At 46.5% G+C, this 14,026-nt stretch overlaps 1 pseudogene across 1 annotated transcript; it reads left to right on the top strand.

Moving 5' to 3' along the window:
- Window positions 1–460: 460 nt before the first annotated feature.
- On the top strand, window positions 461–12,608 carry LOC311149100 (unconventional myosin-Vb-like; annotated as a pseudogene). Its single transcript has 26 exons — window positions 461–490; window positions 1,219–1,312; window positions 1,561–1,713; window positions 2,573–2,717; window positions 2,994–3,150; window positions 3,696–3,889; window positions 4,159–4,259; window positions 4,356–4,464; window positions 4,531–4,783; window positions 4,887–4,968; window positions 5,084–5,231; window positions 5,602–5,724; window positions 5,805–5,888; window positions 6,580–6,699; window positions 6,931–7,012; window positions 8,709–8,809; window positions 9,008–9,333; window positions 9,480–9,613; window positions 9,901–10,209; window positions 10,303–10,450; window positions 10,552–10,641; window positions 10,795–10,938; window positions 11,090–11,308; window positions 11,424–11,524; window positions 11,840–11,954; window positions 12,074–12,608. The product of its transcript is annotated as an unconventional myosin-Vb-like (transcript).
- Window positions 12,609–14,026: the final 1,418 nt, after the last annotated feature.

The following is a 14,026-nucleotide window of genomic DNA, read 5'->3' as shown; positions in this document are numbered from 1 at the left end:
TTGGTTTCATGTCTATATATCTTGATGACATACTTAATACTCCAATGTCTTATGTATCATTTGAATACTACAGGTGTTCCAACAGTGCTGACAGAAGGCCTCCACAACTCAGGGTTAACCTCTGCTGTGAATGAGACGATGGAAGGATTTACAAGCACTTTCTCTTCTATCTCAATCACCTCCTCCTTGAGATGAACAGTTAACCTGGCTGCTCTCAGAGGTTTTCATTTCAGCCTGACAGACAGAATAAAGTGCACAGGGACAGACCAGTGCTTGGACACATGATAGGGGAAGAGGACACAAACATTTACATTTACGTCATTTAACCCTTATCCAGAGCGACTTACAAACCTTTTTAGACTCCTGTTGCCTTTTGGAGTAACTTAGCAGTCTACCTACTCTGAACTTAGTCAGGGCCTTTGCAGGCAGAGGCTTCATATCTGAGAAAGCAAAAAACATTATGATTGGAACTATTGAGTTGACCACCAAGGTAAGCCTTTGATCCGGTATATCTGACTGTAGCTGAGTAGACTTCATTTATTGACAGTTTGTTTTCACTGAAGTGTTCTTGGTAGACATTGATATATTGTTGTCATTGTGGAACCCAACCCTGTTAATGCATTGTTTATGACTTCTGTGCGCATGTGTGAAGTTGCAAAGACATGTTTGACATTTCTCTCCTTTACTGTGAGGCGGTTTGGATCAGCTAATGTATGTTGGCCTACATGTCATGACATGTCAATGTCATGATAGAAAGGTACATATCTGTTTTAAAAGCTCATGCTTAACTGGTTAGCAATGATACACATTGTATGTGGTGTACGGGATCTTGTGCCAAGATAGTGAGTAATACGAGTTGAGAGAAAGGGATGACAGACATTCATTTTTAACGGCATTTAATAGTGTTTTATGCTAATGGACGACAAATGTCTTGCTTGGGTGGGACCTGGCAGTGTAACAGTGAAAGGCACATAGAGTAATAACAGACTGTAGAGTTGATAGTGTCCTGTGTGATGTAAAATGATCCTCTCCAATTTCTACTCTTCAGCTGTGTGTTGGACCACTGGCTGTTGATCTGTCCACCTAGTGTAAAGTGATACTCTAAAGGTTGTTGGCCATTAGTATAGGAAATCCCCCTCAATGCACGCTCACTTCTTCACTAGGTTTCCTCTTATTCAATAAGCTCAACGTTTGTGATAACGTGTATTTCTGTAACAGGGTGCCAGTGTGTGGGTGCCTGACCCAGAGGCATTGTGGGTATCAGCCAAGCTCCTCAAGGACTACAACCCTGGAGACGAGAATGTAGATCAGTGTGCGCACACACACACACACACAGTCAACAGCTGTATTGTTAGTCGCTCTGGATAAGCATCACAGGTGGCTGGTTGCACCTTAATTGGGGAGGACAGGCTCATAGTAATGGCTGGAATGAAATGGTATCAAACACATGGAAACCACTCCATTCCAGACATTATTATGAGCATCCTCCCCTCACCAGCCTCCTGTGATAAGCATATGCTAATGCCAAATATTTAATGTGCCACACCTCATCCACTCCAGTCGTGCCCCCCTCTGGCCTCCCCCCTCTGGGGAACCCTGATATTCTGGAGGGGGAGAATGACCTCACTGCTCTCAGCTTCCTACACGAGCCTGTTGTTCTTCACAACCTGAGAGTCCGATTCCTGGACTACAGCAGCATCTACACCTACTGTAGTAAAGGACAGAGGGAGGGAATATGATGGAGGGACATAGTGAGAGAGGAATGGTAGGAATAGGTTGAAGGAGAAAGTGAGAGATAGGGGGTGTGGGTCTTTCTTCAGATTCCGTTTGGCCATAGGACAGATGCAGTTCCTGTGTGCTCCTGCTTTTAGGGTCATGACCTCATAATGCAATCTTTACTAAATGTAAAGTTAGTTGAAGCAATTTCGATATACACTGAGTGTGGAAAACATTAGGAACACCTGCTCTTTCCATGACATATACTGACCAGGTGAATCCAGGTGAAAGCTATGATCCCTTATTGATGTCACATATTAAATCCACTTCAATCAGTGTAGATGAAGGGGAGGAGACAGGTTAAAGAAGGATTTTTAAGCCTTGAGACAGTTGAGTCATGGATTGTGTATGTGTGCCATTCAGAGTGTGAACGGGCAAAACAAAATATTTAAGTGCCTTTGAATGGCGTATGGTAGTAGGTGCCAGGCACACCGGTTTGTGTCAAGAACCGCAAAGCTGCTGGGTTTTTCACACTCAACAGTTTCTCCGAGTGTATCAAGAATAGTCCACCACCCAAAGGACATCCAGCCAACGCGACACAGCTGTGGGAAGCATTGGAGTCAACATGGGCCAGCATCCCCGTGGAATGCTTTCGACACCTTGTGGAGTCCATTCCCCAACGAATTGAGGCTGTTCTGAGGGAAAAAATATTTTTTCCTCAATATTAGGAAGGTGTGCTTAATGTTTTGTACACTCAGTGTATTAAAGGTCATAAATAAAAAATAATATGTTGTATTCCTACAGATCCTTTCATTCTACCAATAACACTGAAAGTTTCACCCACCGTTCATTCCAGGTATTGTGTTAGTGGCTCTCAACCTGTATGACCAGCTGCCAATCTATGGAGAGGAGGTGATAGATGCCTGCAGAGGGCAGGACATGGCTGACGCGGAGCCTCACAGCTTCTCTGTGGCAGAAGAGGCCTACCGCACCATGACCAGGTCAGGGGTTAAAGGTCAAGAGCCAGGGGTCACCCTCCTTGGCCTCCATTTTATATGCCCTTTGTTACCTCAAAACACTGCCGTTTTGCCTGCTCTTTGGGGGTTTGGTTGAGGGTTGCTGTTGTTTGTAAAGATCTACAGGTAAAATGTCAGTGACTTATGGATGTTCTTGGGTCTGAAAACAACAGAGCCTTTGATCGAATCTCTTCACCCTGCGTGACAAATGATTCTGGAAATAGGAATGGCTATTGAGTGGGTAGTTGTCTCTATGTGCAGGGAGGATAAGAACCAGTCCATTATAATCAGTGGGGAGTCTGGAGCAGGGAAAACAGTCTCTACTAAGTTCACCATGCACTACTTTGCCGTGGTGGGCGGAGCAGCCCAGCAGACCAGTGTGGAGGAGAGAGTACTGGCCTCCAACCCCATCATGGAGGTACTGACATGTGGGTGAATGTGTGGATGAATTCCGCTTTCCTGCAGTCAAATGACCTCAAATGGCCTCATAGGTGGAATGTTATTAATATTTTTCATAATTTCATAATTAATAAACATTATTTATTTTTTTACGCAGAAAATCCGGTCAAACAGTTTTGTTATATTTCAGTATTCTGTGATGTATATACTGTAAAGTGTAATATTGGGATGCAAACTCAAAATTGAATACATTTCAACTCTATATCTGACATGGTACAGGTGTCTTCATTTTTTAAGCCCATAACCATGTGTGTGAGGTGTAAACTTTTGTTTCAAAGTAGATTTGTTTAAGACTACCAAAATACCCTCTGTATGACCCTGATTTCGCCCACTGCAGTAAAAGTTTAACCTGTAAAGCTGTTCAAGATTTTAATTTTTGAAGAGTGTGATTTTGGAAAAAGCGTATGAAAAATGAGTACTGTATTGTATCAGTATTCAGTTCTAAAGGTAATAGCTAAAACGATGTAATCTATCATAATTATGATTCTCTCCTTTACTCTTTAGTCCATTGGGAATGCTAAGACTACTTGCAACGACAACAGTAGCCGGTTTTGGAAATACATTGAGATAGGCTTCAGACGGAAGGGCGATATCATTGGGGCCAACATGAGGACGTACCTGCTGGAGAAGTCTCGAGTCGTCTTCCAAGCGTCACAGGAGAGGAAATACCACAGATGAGATGAGAGTCCTCAAACTGGGTGAGACCGCATAATAATAATATGCCATTTAGCAGACGCTTTTATCCAAAGTGACTTACAGTCAGTCATGTGTGCCTACATTTTTATGTATGGGTGGTCCCGGGGATCGAACCCACTACCCTGGCGTTACAAGTGCCATGCTCTACCAATTGAGCTACAGAGGACCACATAGAATTCATTAATCTATTACAACAATAACACGGAACACATGAACATCAGTGTATTTCAGAATGGGTTCATTAAGTGAGTGTTTTGATGTGTCTCTGTAGGTGGTGCTGAAACGTTACACGAACCAAGGAGGAGAAGATTCCATGCAGATCCTAGGCACTGATGATGTAGTAGATCTGCTGCTATGCATTCACTATACTGGGTTTACAGCATCTATATTACATATATCTATGCTAACATGTTTACTCTGCATATAGTCCTATCCAGTAGGATCATGCTGCTATGTGTGCTCCTACAGGTGGGTCTCCTGACCAGCAGATGGAGCCCTTCAGGATCCTGGCAGTCTGCACCTGGGCAATGTCAACATCCAGGCCAGTGGGAGAGGTCGTGATTGAAGTTACATTGATGTAAGATTCTTTTTTTAAAGTACTTTTTCCACATTAAAAAAAGTATCTCAAATATCCCATAACCAGAGGAAGGACCATTCCCTGGCGGTGTTTTCCAAGCTGCTGGGGGTGGAGCGGACCCAGATGGCCCACTGGCTGTGCCACCGCAGGCTGGCAGTAGGGGGAGAGATGATGGTCAGCAGGCCCTAGAGGCCCGGGACGCCCTGGCCAAGCATGTGTACGGTCAGCTGTTCACCTGGACCATGACCCGGCTCAACTCAGCCCTCCATGCCCAGAGGGAGCAGGCCAAGTAATTTATTGGGGTGCTGGACATCTATGGGTGAGTAGCAAGGACAAGGAGTAACACTTATACTTGTGTAGTGACACTGTCGTAACAACATGGTATTAACATATTCCCCTCTTTGTCCATTTCTCTTTGGCAGGTTTGAGACCTTTGAAAGGAACAGTTTTGAACAGTTCTGTATAAATTATGCCAATGAGAAACTGCAGCAGCAATTCAACAGGGTGAGTCACCAAGTGAGTGCCTGCTAGCGTGCACATAAATATGAATGTCTGTTTCCATGAACTGGTTATCCTCATTTCCCCTCAGTAACCCTTGGTCTTCCTCTCCTCACCTCAGCACGCGTTCCAGTTGGAGCAGGAGGAGTATGTCCGTGAGGAGCTGCCATGGAGCACGATATAGTTCAGTGACAACCAGCCGTGCATCGCTGTCATCGAGGGACAGCTGGGCCTGCTGGATGAGGAGTGCAGGGTCAGTCACAGTCCTGGTTTCTATCGAGACCACATTGTGTTGTGTCTGCTTTGTGTTAATGTGTCCAAACCGGCTTGAAATACGATGAATAATGTACTCAGGATATGATACTAAATCATCACTGAGTGCACTGGCAAGCCAAGAATGCTTTGTGGTGGATTTGAAAAATAGACTGTTGTCTTAAGTCCAAAAAGCATGTTCTGCCAGAAAAAGTATTGTTCTATTAAAAGTCAAACTTCAAAGTATTTATATAAAAAGCAAAAGATTTCTCAAATGTATATTGATCTACAAAAACCTTACTCCCATGGTGTCTGTTTCCTTGATCAGCTGGGCTAGGAAGCTGTATGATCAGCTGGGCTAGGAAGCTGTATGATCAGCTGGGCTAGGAAGCTGTATGATCAGCTGGGCTAGGAAGCTGTATGATCAGCATCAGAGTAATGACCCAGTCCACACTTCTGCAAACCTCGCTTGTCTAACTCTGCCTTCACCTTCCTGCACTTCGCTGACACGTGAGGCAAAATCTGAAAAGATTCAATGTTTTTATACAATAAGTGCTGAAAGTTATTTACCTTTCTTTCATGTTAATCAGGTGCAATATGAATGTGATGGCTTTTTAGACAAGAACCAGGACACAGTTTTTGAGGAACCCATCAACATCCTGAGAGCTAGTCAGGTATACATGTCCATGCCGTATCTTTTTACTTAAACTCATTGTATAAATGGAACAAGGACTGCATGAACACTCTTAGAAAAAAAGGTGCTATCTAGAACCGCAAAGGGTTCTTCGACTGTTCCCATAGGAGAACCCTTTGTAGAACCCATTTTGGTACTAGGTAGGACCCTTTTGGTTCCAGGTAGAACCCTTTGGGGTTCATTGTAGAACCCTTTCCACAGAGGTTTCTACATGGAACCCAAAAGGGTTCTACCTGGAACCAAAAAGGGTTCTCCTATAAGGACAGTCGAAGAACCCTTTTGAAACCCTTTTTTCTAAGAGTGTAGGGATGATCTACAGCTTTCCCCTTGTCAAAAGTCTTGGCTCATTGTTGTAACCTCCTTGTCCTACTGTACGTATTTGAGTGCATCTCTAGAAGAGGTGTCCTCTTCTCATTTTTAGGGAGGCTTTACTGAGGAACCAGCTCTCAGCTGTCCACTTTTGTCAATTTGTGGTGAAATCTCGGATCTCATCCTAGGGTGAAATGAAGGACAGAAGCCTTTTTAACCTACTGTAACCCTCTCTGTTGACCTTGTGTCTGTATTCGGTCTGTACATTGTCTATTGCAGCACCTATTCACTAAGTTAAATTCCGGGTATCCGTAAATGTACTTGACGAATAAAGTGATTCTGATTGTCTGTCTCTCTGTCAGTCTGAGTTGGTGGCTGAGCTGTGCCAGCAGGGGGCACTCTGTCCCTGTCAAGTGGGAAGTCCTCTCTGCCCAATGGCAGTCTGCGCTCTGGCCCTGGGAACACAAACTGTGGGCTTCCAGGTACGGTGTCTCCCCCTGCTGATGCCAGGCAACAACACAGCCAGTATCTACACCTATTATTGAAATGGATCTTCATTTCCAGCTTTTTTTCAGTTGACAGAATCTATTTGTTTTCTTGCTGCCATATAATGTCTGTATTACTTCTTCATCCATGGCTTGTCGTCCTTGTTGTTCGGTGGACTCTGGGACAGGAGTGTGAGTTTGTGTGTTCCTCCATGTTTCTCTGTGTAGTTCCGTCAGTCTCTGCAGCTGCTGATGGACACTGAACAGCACCACCCCCCACTACGTCCGCTGCATGAAGCCCAATTACCTTGTGGAAATTCTTACACAGAGACTCTCGAAGTCAGTCTTAAATTAATCATTGTTTATTAACAGTTAACTGGAGAGGTTCCAACAAACTTGATGCACCATAGTGAACGTCTGGCAGGAGCTCTAACGGGGCAGTCCCTTTAGTTCTCTTATATACTGCAGACAAGTCATATTTGCATGATTTAGCTTATTCATAATTAATTCATCATTAACGTTTGCTTCCTTCATGTGACTGACCAATACTGGGTCATGTATGTGACAGACCAATACCTCACGAGGCTTCTTCTCTAAGCTGAGACCTTGATACTGAGATATCTTTCGTTCTCAAAACAAGGGTCTGAGCGTACTGCCAAATTGCACATACTGATAGTGAGGATACGCTCAGTCAGTCACTTGCATGAACACAGAAAACGGTTATTAGAAAAGCACAAACATAGAACACAGAAATGTATAAATAGAAAAGCACCAATATTCCATCACAACCTCAAAGAGCCTTTTGTGTGAGTCAGACCCCTGTGCTCCAGCTCCAACTGTGTATGTGTGTGTGTGTGTGTGTGTGTGTGTGTGTGTGTGTGTGTGTGTGTGTGTGTGTGTGTGTGTGTGTGTGTGTGTGTGTGTGTGTGTGTGTGTGTGTGTGTGTGGTGGGGTAGGTGTGTATGTGTGCAATGTGATAAACAGTGTGTATCCAGTGTGGAGCGAGGTGTGTTAACCTCTTAAGGATCGGACCCTGTTTTTCAATTTTCGCCTAAAAAGGATATGCATATTCTTGATACCATTTGAAAGGAAACACTTTGAAGTTTGTGGAAATGTGAAATTAATGTAGGAGAATAACACATTAGATCTGGTAGAAGATAATACAAACAAAAAAACATGCGTTTTCTATTTATTTTTTTGTTCCATCATCTTTGAAATGCAAGAGAAAGGCCACAATATAATATTGCAGTTTAGGCGCAATTTAGATGTTGGCCACTAGATGGCAGCAGTGTGTGTGCAAAGTTTCAGATTGATCCAGTGAAGCATTGCAATACTGGACTATTTTGTATCAAGTCTGCCCAAATGTGCCTAATTGGTCAATTGATACATTTTCAAGAACATAACTATGGAGAACATACAAAAATGATATGGTAATACAAAATGTAAGTTTACACACTCCCAGGAATGTCATACATGATGGATCATTAGCTTATACACTAACTTTCACACATCTAGATGGCAGGGCATGGTGGGTGTGGAGCCAGAGACAGCAGGGGTTCAAACTGTAGAACCCAGTTCCTACATTTGAATATTAAAATTGATTTTATCAAACAAAACTATGCTATATTTTATCTCTGGGACCCTTAGGATGACAAATCAGAGCAAGATTACTGAATGTAAGTACATTATTTACCTTCAGAGGTGAATGTATCAGACCAGTTGCCGTGATAAGTTTTTTGTTGTTGTGCACTCTCCTCAAACAATAGCATGGTATATTTTCACTGTAATAGCTACTGTGAATTGGACAGTGCAGTTGGATTAACAAGAATTTAAGCTTTCTGCACATATAAGACATGTCTATGTCCTGAAATGTCATGCTAATCACATTTGCTCAACCGTCCTGTATATGGGACACCGATCCCGTAGAGGTTAAACAGTGTTTGTATAATGTGTTTATTGTCAGTAGGGTGTGTGTGTGGTGTGTGTGTGTGTAGAGTGTTAAGCAGATTTCCCCTGTCAGGTTTGACCCTAAAAGGGCAGTCCAGCAGCTGCATGCCTGTGGGGTGCTGGAGACCATACGCATCAGTGCTGCAGGCTACCCATCCATGTACACTGTACATTTAACATCAGTCACAGACAAAGCCTTCATATACACGGTTAATTTGCATATAGTAGCATAGTTATTTCATATACGTTGAATATTGTACCTGTCCTGTACCTAAGTTGATGAAAAACACACAATCCAGTATTTGTACTCACTTTGTCAAACTCTGTCTCCCTCCTCACTCGAACATCTTGGTTCCAGGGACCTATGCAGAGTTCTGTAGCCGGTACCGGGTGCTCTTGCGCAGGGGTGGCTTTCAGACCCAGGAGCAGATTCAGGCGTCGTGCCAGCGGGCCCTGCCGGAGATCATCCCAGACAGGGAACAGTACTGCTTTGGAAAGACCAAGGTGTTCTTCCGGACAGGGCAGGTAGCTCTGCTGGAGAGGATGAGGGCAGAGAGGCTGAGGGCGGCGGGGGTGATCATCCAGAGCTGGGTCAGAGGCTGGCTGGGCCGCAGGAGATACATTAAGACCCACTTGGGCAAAACTCACCATCCAGAGACACACCAGAGGAGCCCTGGCCAAACGGTGAGAGCAGAATGACTGGCTGTGTGGCACGATAACACATCAATGTTATTTGACTGTGTACTGCCATATAGTACAATGTGTCTCAGCAGTAGGGCACCTACATTTGTCCAGCTATTCAAACTACTGTAGTGCTCTGTGTGGTGTAGGCTGGCAGACACTCTGCGCTGCACCAAGGCAGCACTGGTCATCCAGAAGACGGATGTTCCTGATGATCCGCGAGGCCACCGTCTCCATCCAGACCTTCACCAGGGGCACGCTGGCACAACGCCAATACAGACTGGTGAGGAAAGGCTGGCACAAAGGCCCCACAATCTATCTAGCAATAAATCAAATGTTTTTATGGCTTTAAATATAAAATGCATTTCATATATTTAATACCAGGCCTAAACCTCCAGAGATAAGGCAGGGTAGGACCCAGGAACTTCTCCTCAGTAATATCTGATCCAGATGCTAGACTGTCCTTGTACTTTATCACAACTGTAATCCTTTAGTTTGTATCCAAAACCCCAGTAGGTTGTGTGTGTGATAATACAATGCATCTCTTCTTCTTCTCTTCTCCTTCCCCAGGTGGTGGTGGAGCGGGCAGCGGTGTTCCTGCAGTCTGCAGTGCGTGGCTGGCTGGCCCGGCGGGTGTACAGGCGGGTGATCGCAGCAATGTGCTGATGCAGTGCTGTGTGAGGCGGCGGGCAGCTAGGAGGGTGCTGGTGAAGCTGAAGGCAGAGGTTCGCTCATTGGAGAAGTTCAGAGAACTCAACAAGGGCATGGAGTTCAAACTGATGCAGCTGCAGCTCAGGGCTGACCAGGAGGTGAGATGCTGGGGTTATGGTGGGTGGTGAGAAAGGGGATGGGATGGTGCATGGGTGGAGGTGTAGAAGGGTGGAGAAGCCTGGGAAGGAGATGGTGAGGGGGCTTCAGAAGACGATGGATTGTTTTTTTGGGGGATAGGTAGAGGAGACCAGGTGTTTGTAGGAAGTGGGCTGGTGGATTTTGAGGAGGTACATCCAGCTCCAGGCCCAGCAGCCTCAGCCCAGCCCCGCCATCACAGAGAAGGAGATGGAAGAGAGGAGGGGGGCAGAGGAGAAAGCAGCCCAGGAGATTATACGACTCACACAGGTAGGTCTTGTTGATCCTAATGGATCTGGAACATCCCTTATGGTTTTCTGCGGAGTAGTGGTATTTAAGGTCACGGTCACTCACCTCTTTCTCTGTTTACAGTAGGTGAAGGCCCTGCAGGAGAGAGGGACTCTTTGGGGAAAGAGAAGGAGGATCTGAGCACTCGCTTACTGAAGCAGGGGAAGGCTCAGGAGGGTAGGTGTATTCATAATTGCTATATGTTTTTATCAATGTGTGTATCTACATTTGTCTGTAATCATGCGTACATGTGTGTTGGTGTGTGTGTGTGTGTGTGTGTGTGTGTGTGTGTGTGTGTGTGTGTGTGTGTGTGTGTGTGTGTGTGTCCAGAGTGTGTAGTCCAGGCGGTGGCCCAGGCAGGTAAAGCTCTGACAGCTGAGCTGGATGAAGAGGAAGTACCAGGGCCTGCTCAGAGAGTTCACCAGGCTGGAGCAGAGATACGACAACTTCCGAGAGATGAGCATGTCAACTGAGGTACTCATATCCAACTCTATATTTCACTAGCTTGGGTGCCAGTCTCTCTGTTTTGCCAATGTGAGGCATAAATGTAGCATTGTAGAGTGATACCCAGGCTATACTATTCAACCTCTCTAAAAAATAATAATATTTCTCTGTGTGTACTAAGGGCCACAGATGGACAGATTCAAACCAGAGCCTGATCCTGGAGCCCCGGTCCCCATCTCTGTCCCCATTGTCGCCCCCCTTTTCCGGTCCCCCTGCCTTCCCGGTCACACCTTCCTTCTTCGGCCTCCCTGCCTTCCCCTCTATGGAGGAGGTGAGGAGGGTTAGTGTGACGTCCCCCACCACAGAGAGGATGGCCTGGCCTGGCTCGGACACACCCATGGTGAGACCCCCACCCTCTGGATAGATAGGTCCCTAACGGGGAATCAGTAGGATGGGTGTGATTTAGTCCTACTTATCAATCAAACAATATGGCTTCTCATGATTGGCTGAGATTATGCTGTCTGATGGAGAATATGGATGTGGCTAAAGACTCAGCTGGGAAGATGACAGGAGAAGATCTGGGGCAGGCCTATGATGCTGTACGAGTGGCCAACAAGTCAGTCCTTGTTTCCTGATAAATACCTTCACAGCAATAAATATGTTTTATTGTGAGATACACCGGATAGGTGCAGTGTAATGTGTTGTTTTACAAGGTCAGCCATAGTAGTACAGCGCCCCTGGAGCAAATTAGGGTTAAGTGCACATCGACAGATTTCTCACCTCGTCGGCTCGGGTATACGAACCAGCGATATTTTGGTTACTGGTCCAACACTCTAACCGCTAGGCTACCTGCCACCTTTTATATATTTACATTTTGTTACCATAAACGAATGCAGATAGATTCTACCCCCAGTCTGTGTGTTCCTGTCAGATTCCTGGAGAGCCAGCTGCGGAGCCAGCACTCTCAGAAGGAGGCGGAGTTGGAGGCCCTGAGGCTGCAGGTTAAACTGACCTGCTCTGACCCCTCCTCCACTGCAGACCAGCAGGTAGGGCCTCATTTCAGTGGTCTGGCATCTTGAGGTGGATTATAGTGCAGATACTGTAACTTTGGGCGTCGCTGCTATTAATGTGTCATAATGGTCCTGTATGTGTGCTCACTGTTCAGTACCTGGTGGAGCTGGTGGAAGCCAGGGAGCGGGAGGTCTGCAGACTGAGGAGAGAACTAAGCGCGCTGAGACACACAGCCACACTCAGGAGACTACTGACACAGACAGGTCTGGAAAAACACACACAATTATTATACAGTACACCTGAAAAATGCCAAGTCCACAGAGGATTCCCCTGCCCCCCTGGCCAAGGCTGGGATTGTCACAGGGCTGCTGGAGTGTAGGAAGAGGGACGAGGCCAAGCTCATGAAGACCCTGATAACAGGTAGGATCCCCGACCCCAACCATAACCCCAGCCCAAACCCTAAATATATCCCCAGCCCTAACTCCAGCCCCAACTCCAGCCCCAACCCTAACTCCAGACCCAACTCTAACTCCATCCCTAACCCTAACCCCAGCCCCAACCCTAACCCCAGCCCCACCTCCAGCCCCAACCGTAAACCCAGCCCCAACCCTAACCCCAGCCCCACCTCCAGGGCCAACCGTAAACCCAGCCCCAACCCTAACTCCAGGGCCAACCAAAAAAAATTATAACAATAATAAAATAAAATAAACAAACTACTCCTGAGGCCTACACCTTAACCTCTCTGGCCCCCATACCCAACCCTAACCACTCCAGAGACCTGAGTCTTAACCTTAACCTCTCTGGCCCCCATACCCAACCCTAACCACTCCAGAGACCTGAGTCTTAACCTTAACCTCTCTGGCCCCCATACCCAACCCTAACCACTCCAGAGACCTGAGTCTTAACCTTAACCTCTCTGGCCCCCATACCCAACCCTAACCACTCCAGAGACCTGAGTCTTAACCTCTCTGGCCCCCATACCCAACCCTAACCACTCCAGAGACCTGAGTCTTAACCTTAACCTCTCTGGCCCCCATACCCAACCCTAACCACTCCAGAGACCTGAGTCTTAACCTTAAACTCTCTGGCCCCCATACCCAACCCTAACCACTCCAGAGACCTGAGTCTTAACCCTAACCTCTCTGGCCCCCATACCCAACCCTAACCACTCCAGAGACCTGAGTCTTAACCTTAACCTCTCTGGCCCCCATACCTAACCCTAACCACTCCAGAGACCTGAGTCTTATCCCTAACCTCTCTGGCCCCCATACCCAACCCTAACCACTCCAGAGACCTGAGTCTTAACCTTAACCTCTCTGGCCCCCATACCCAACCCTAACCCCTCCAGAGACCTGAGTCTTAACCTTAACCTCTCTGGCCCCCATACCCAACCCTAACCACTCCAGAGACCTGAGTCTTAACCTTAACCTCTCTGGCCCCCATACCCAACCCTAACCACTCCAGAGACCTGAGTCTTAACCTTAACCTCTCTGGCCCCCATACCCAACCCTAACCACTCCAGAGACCTGAGTCTTAACCTTAACCTCTCTGGCCCCCATACCCAACCCTAACCACTCCAGAGACCTGAGTCTTAACCTTAACCTCTCTGGCCCCCATACCCAACCCTAACCACTCCAGAGACCTGAGTCTTAACCTTAACCTCTCTGGCCCCCATAGCCAACCCTAACCACTCCAGAGACCTGAGTCTTAACCCTAACCTCTCTGGCCCCCATAGCCAACCCTAACCACTCCAGAGACATGAGTCTTAACCTTAACCTCTCTGGCCCCCATACCCAACCCTAACCACTCCAGAGACCTGAGTCTTAACCTTAACCTCTCTGGCCCCCATACCCAACCCTAACCACTCCAGAGACCTGAGTCTTAACCTTAACCTCTCTGGCCCCCATACCCAACCCTAACCACTCCAGAGACCTGAGTCTTAACCTTAACCTCTCTGGCCCCCATACCCAACCCTAACCACTCCAGAGACCTGAGTCTTAACCTTAACCTCTCTGGCCTCCATACCCAACCCTAACCACTCCAGAGACCTGAGTCTTAACCTTAACCTCTCTGGCCCCCATACCCAACCCTAACCACTCCAGAGACC

This window comes from Coregonus lavaretus, assembly GCF_964263955.1.
Source record: "Coregonus lavaretus genome assembly, chromosome: 21".
Lineage (NCBI taxonomy): Eukaryota > Metazoa > Chordata > Actinopteri > Salmoniformes > Salmonidae > Coregonus > Coregonus lavaretus.
Note: the sequence above shows the minus strand (reverse complement) of the source record. Positions and strands in the feature narration are given on the sequence as shown.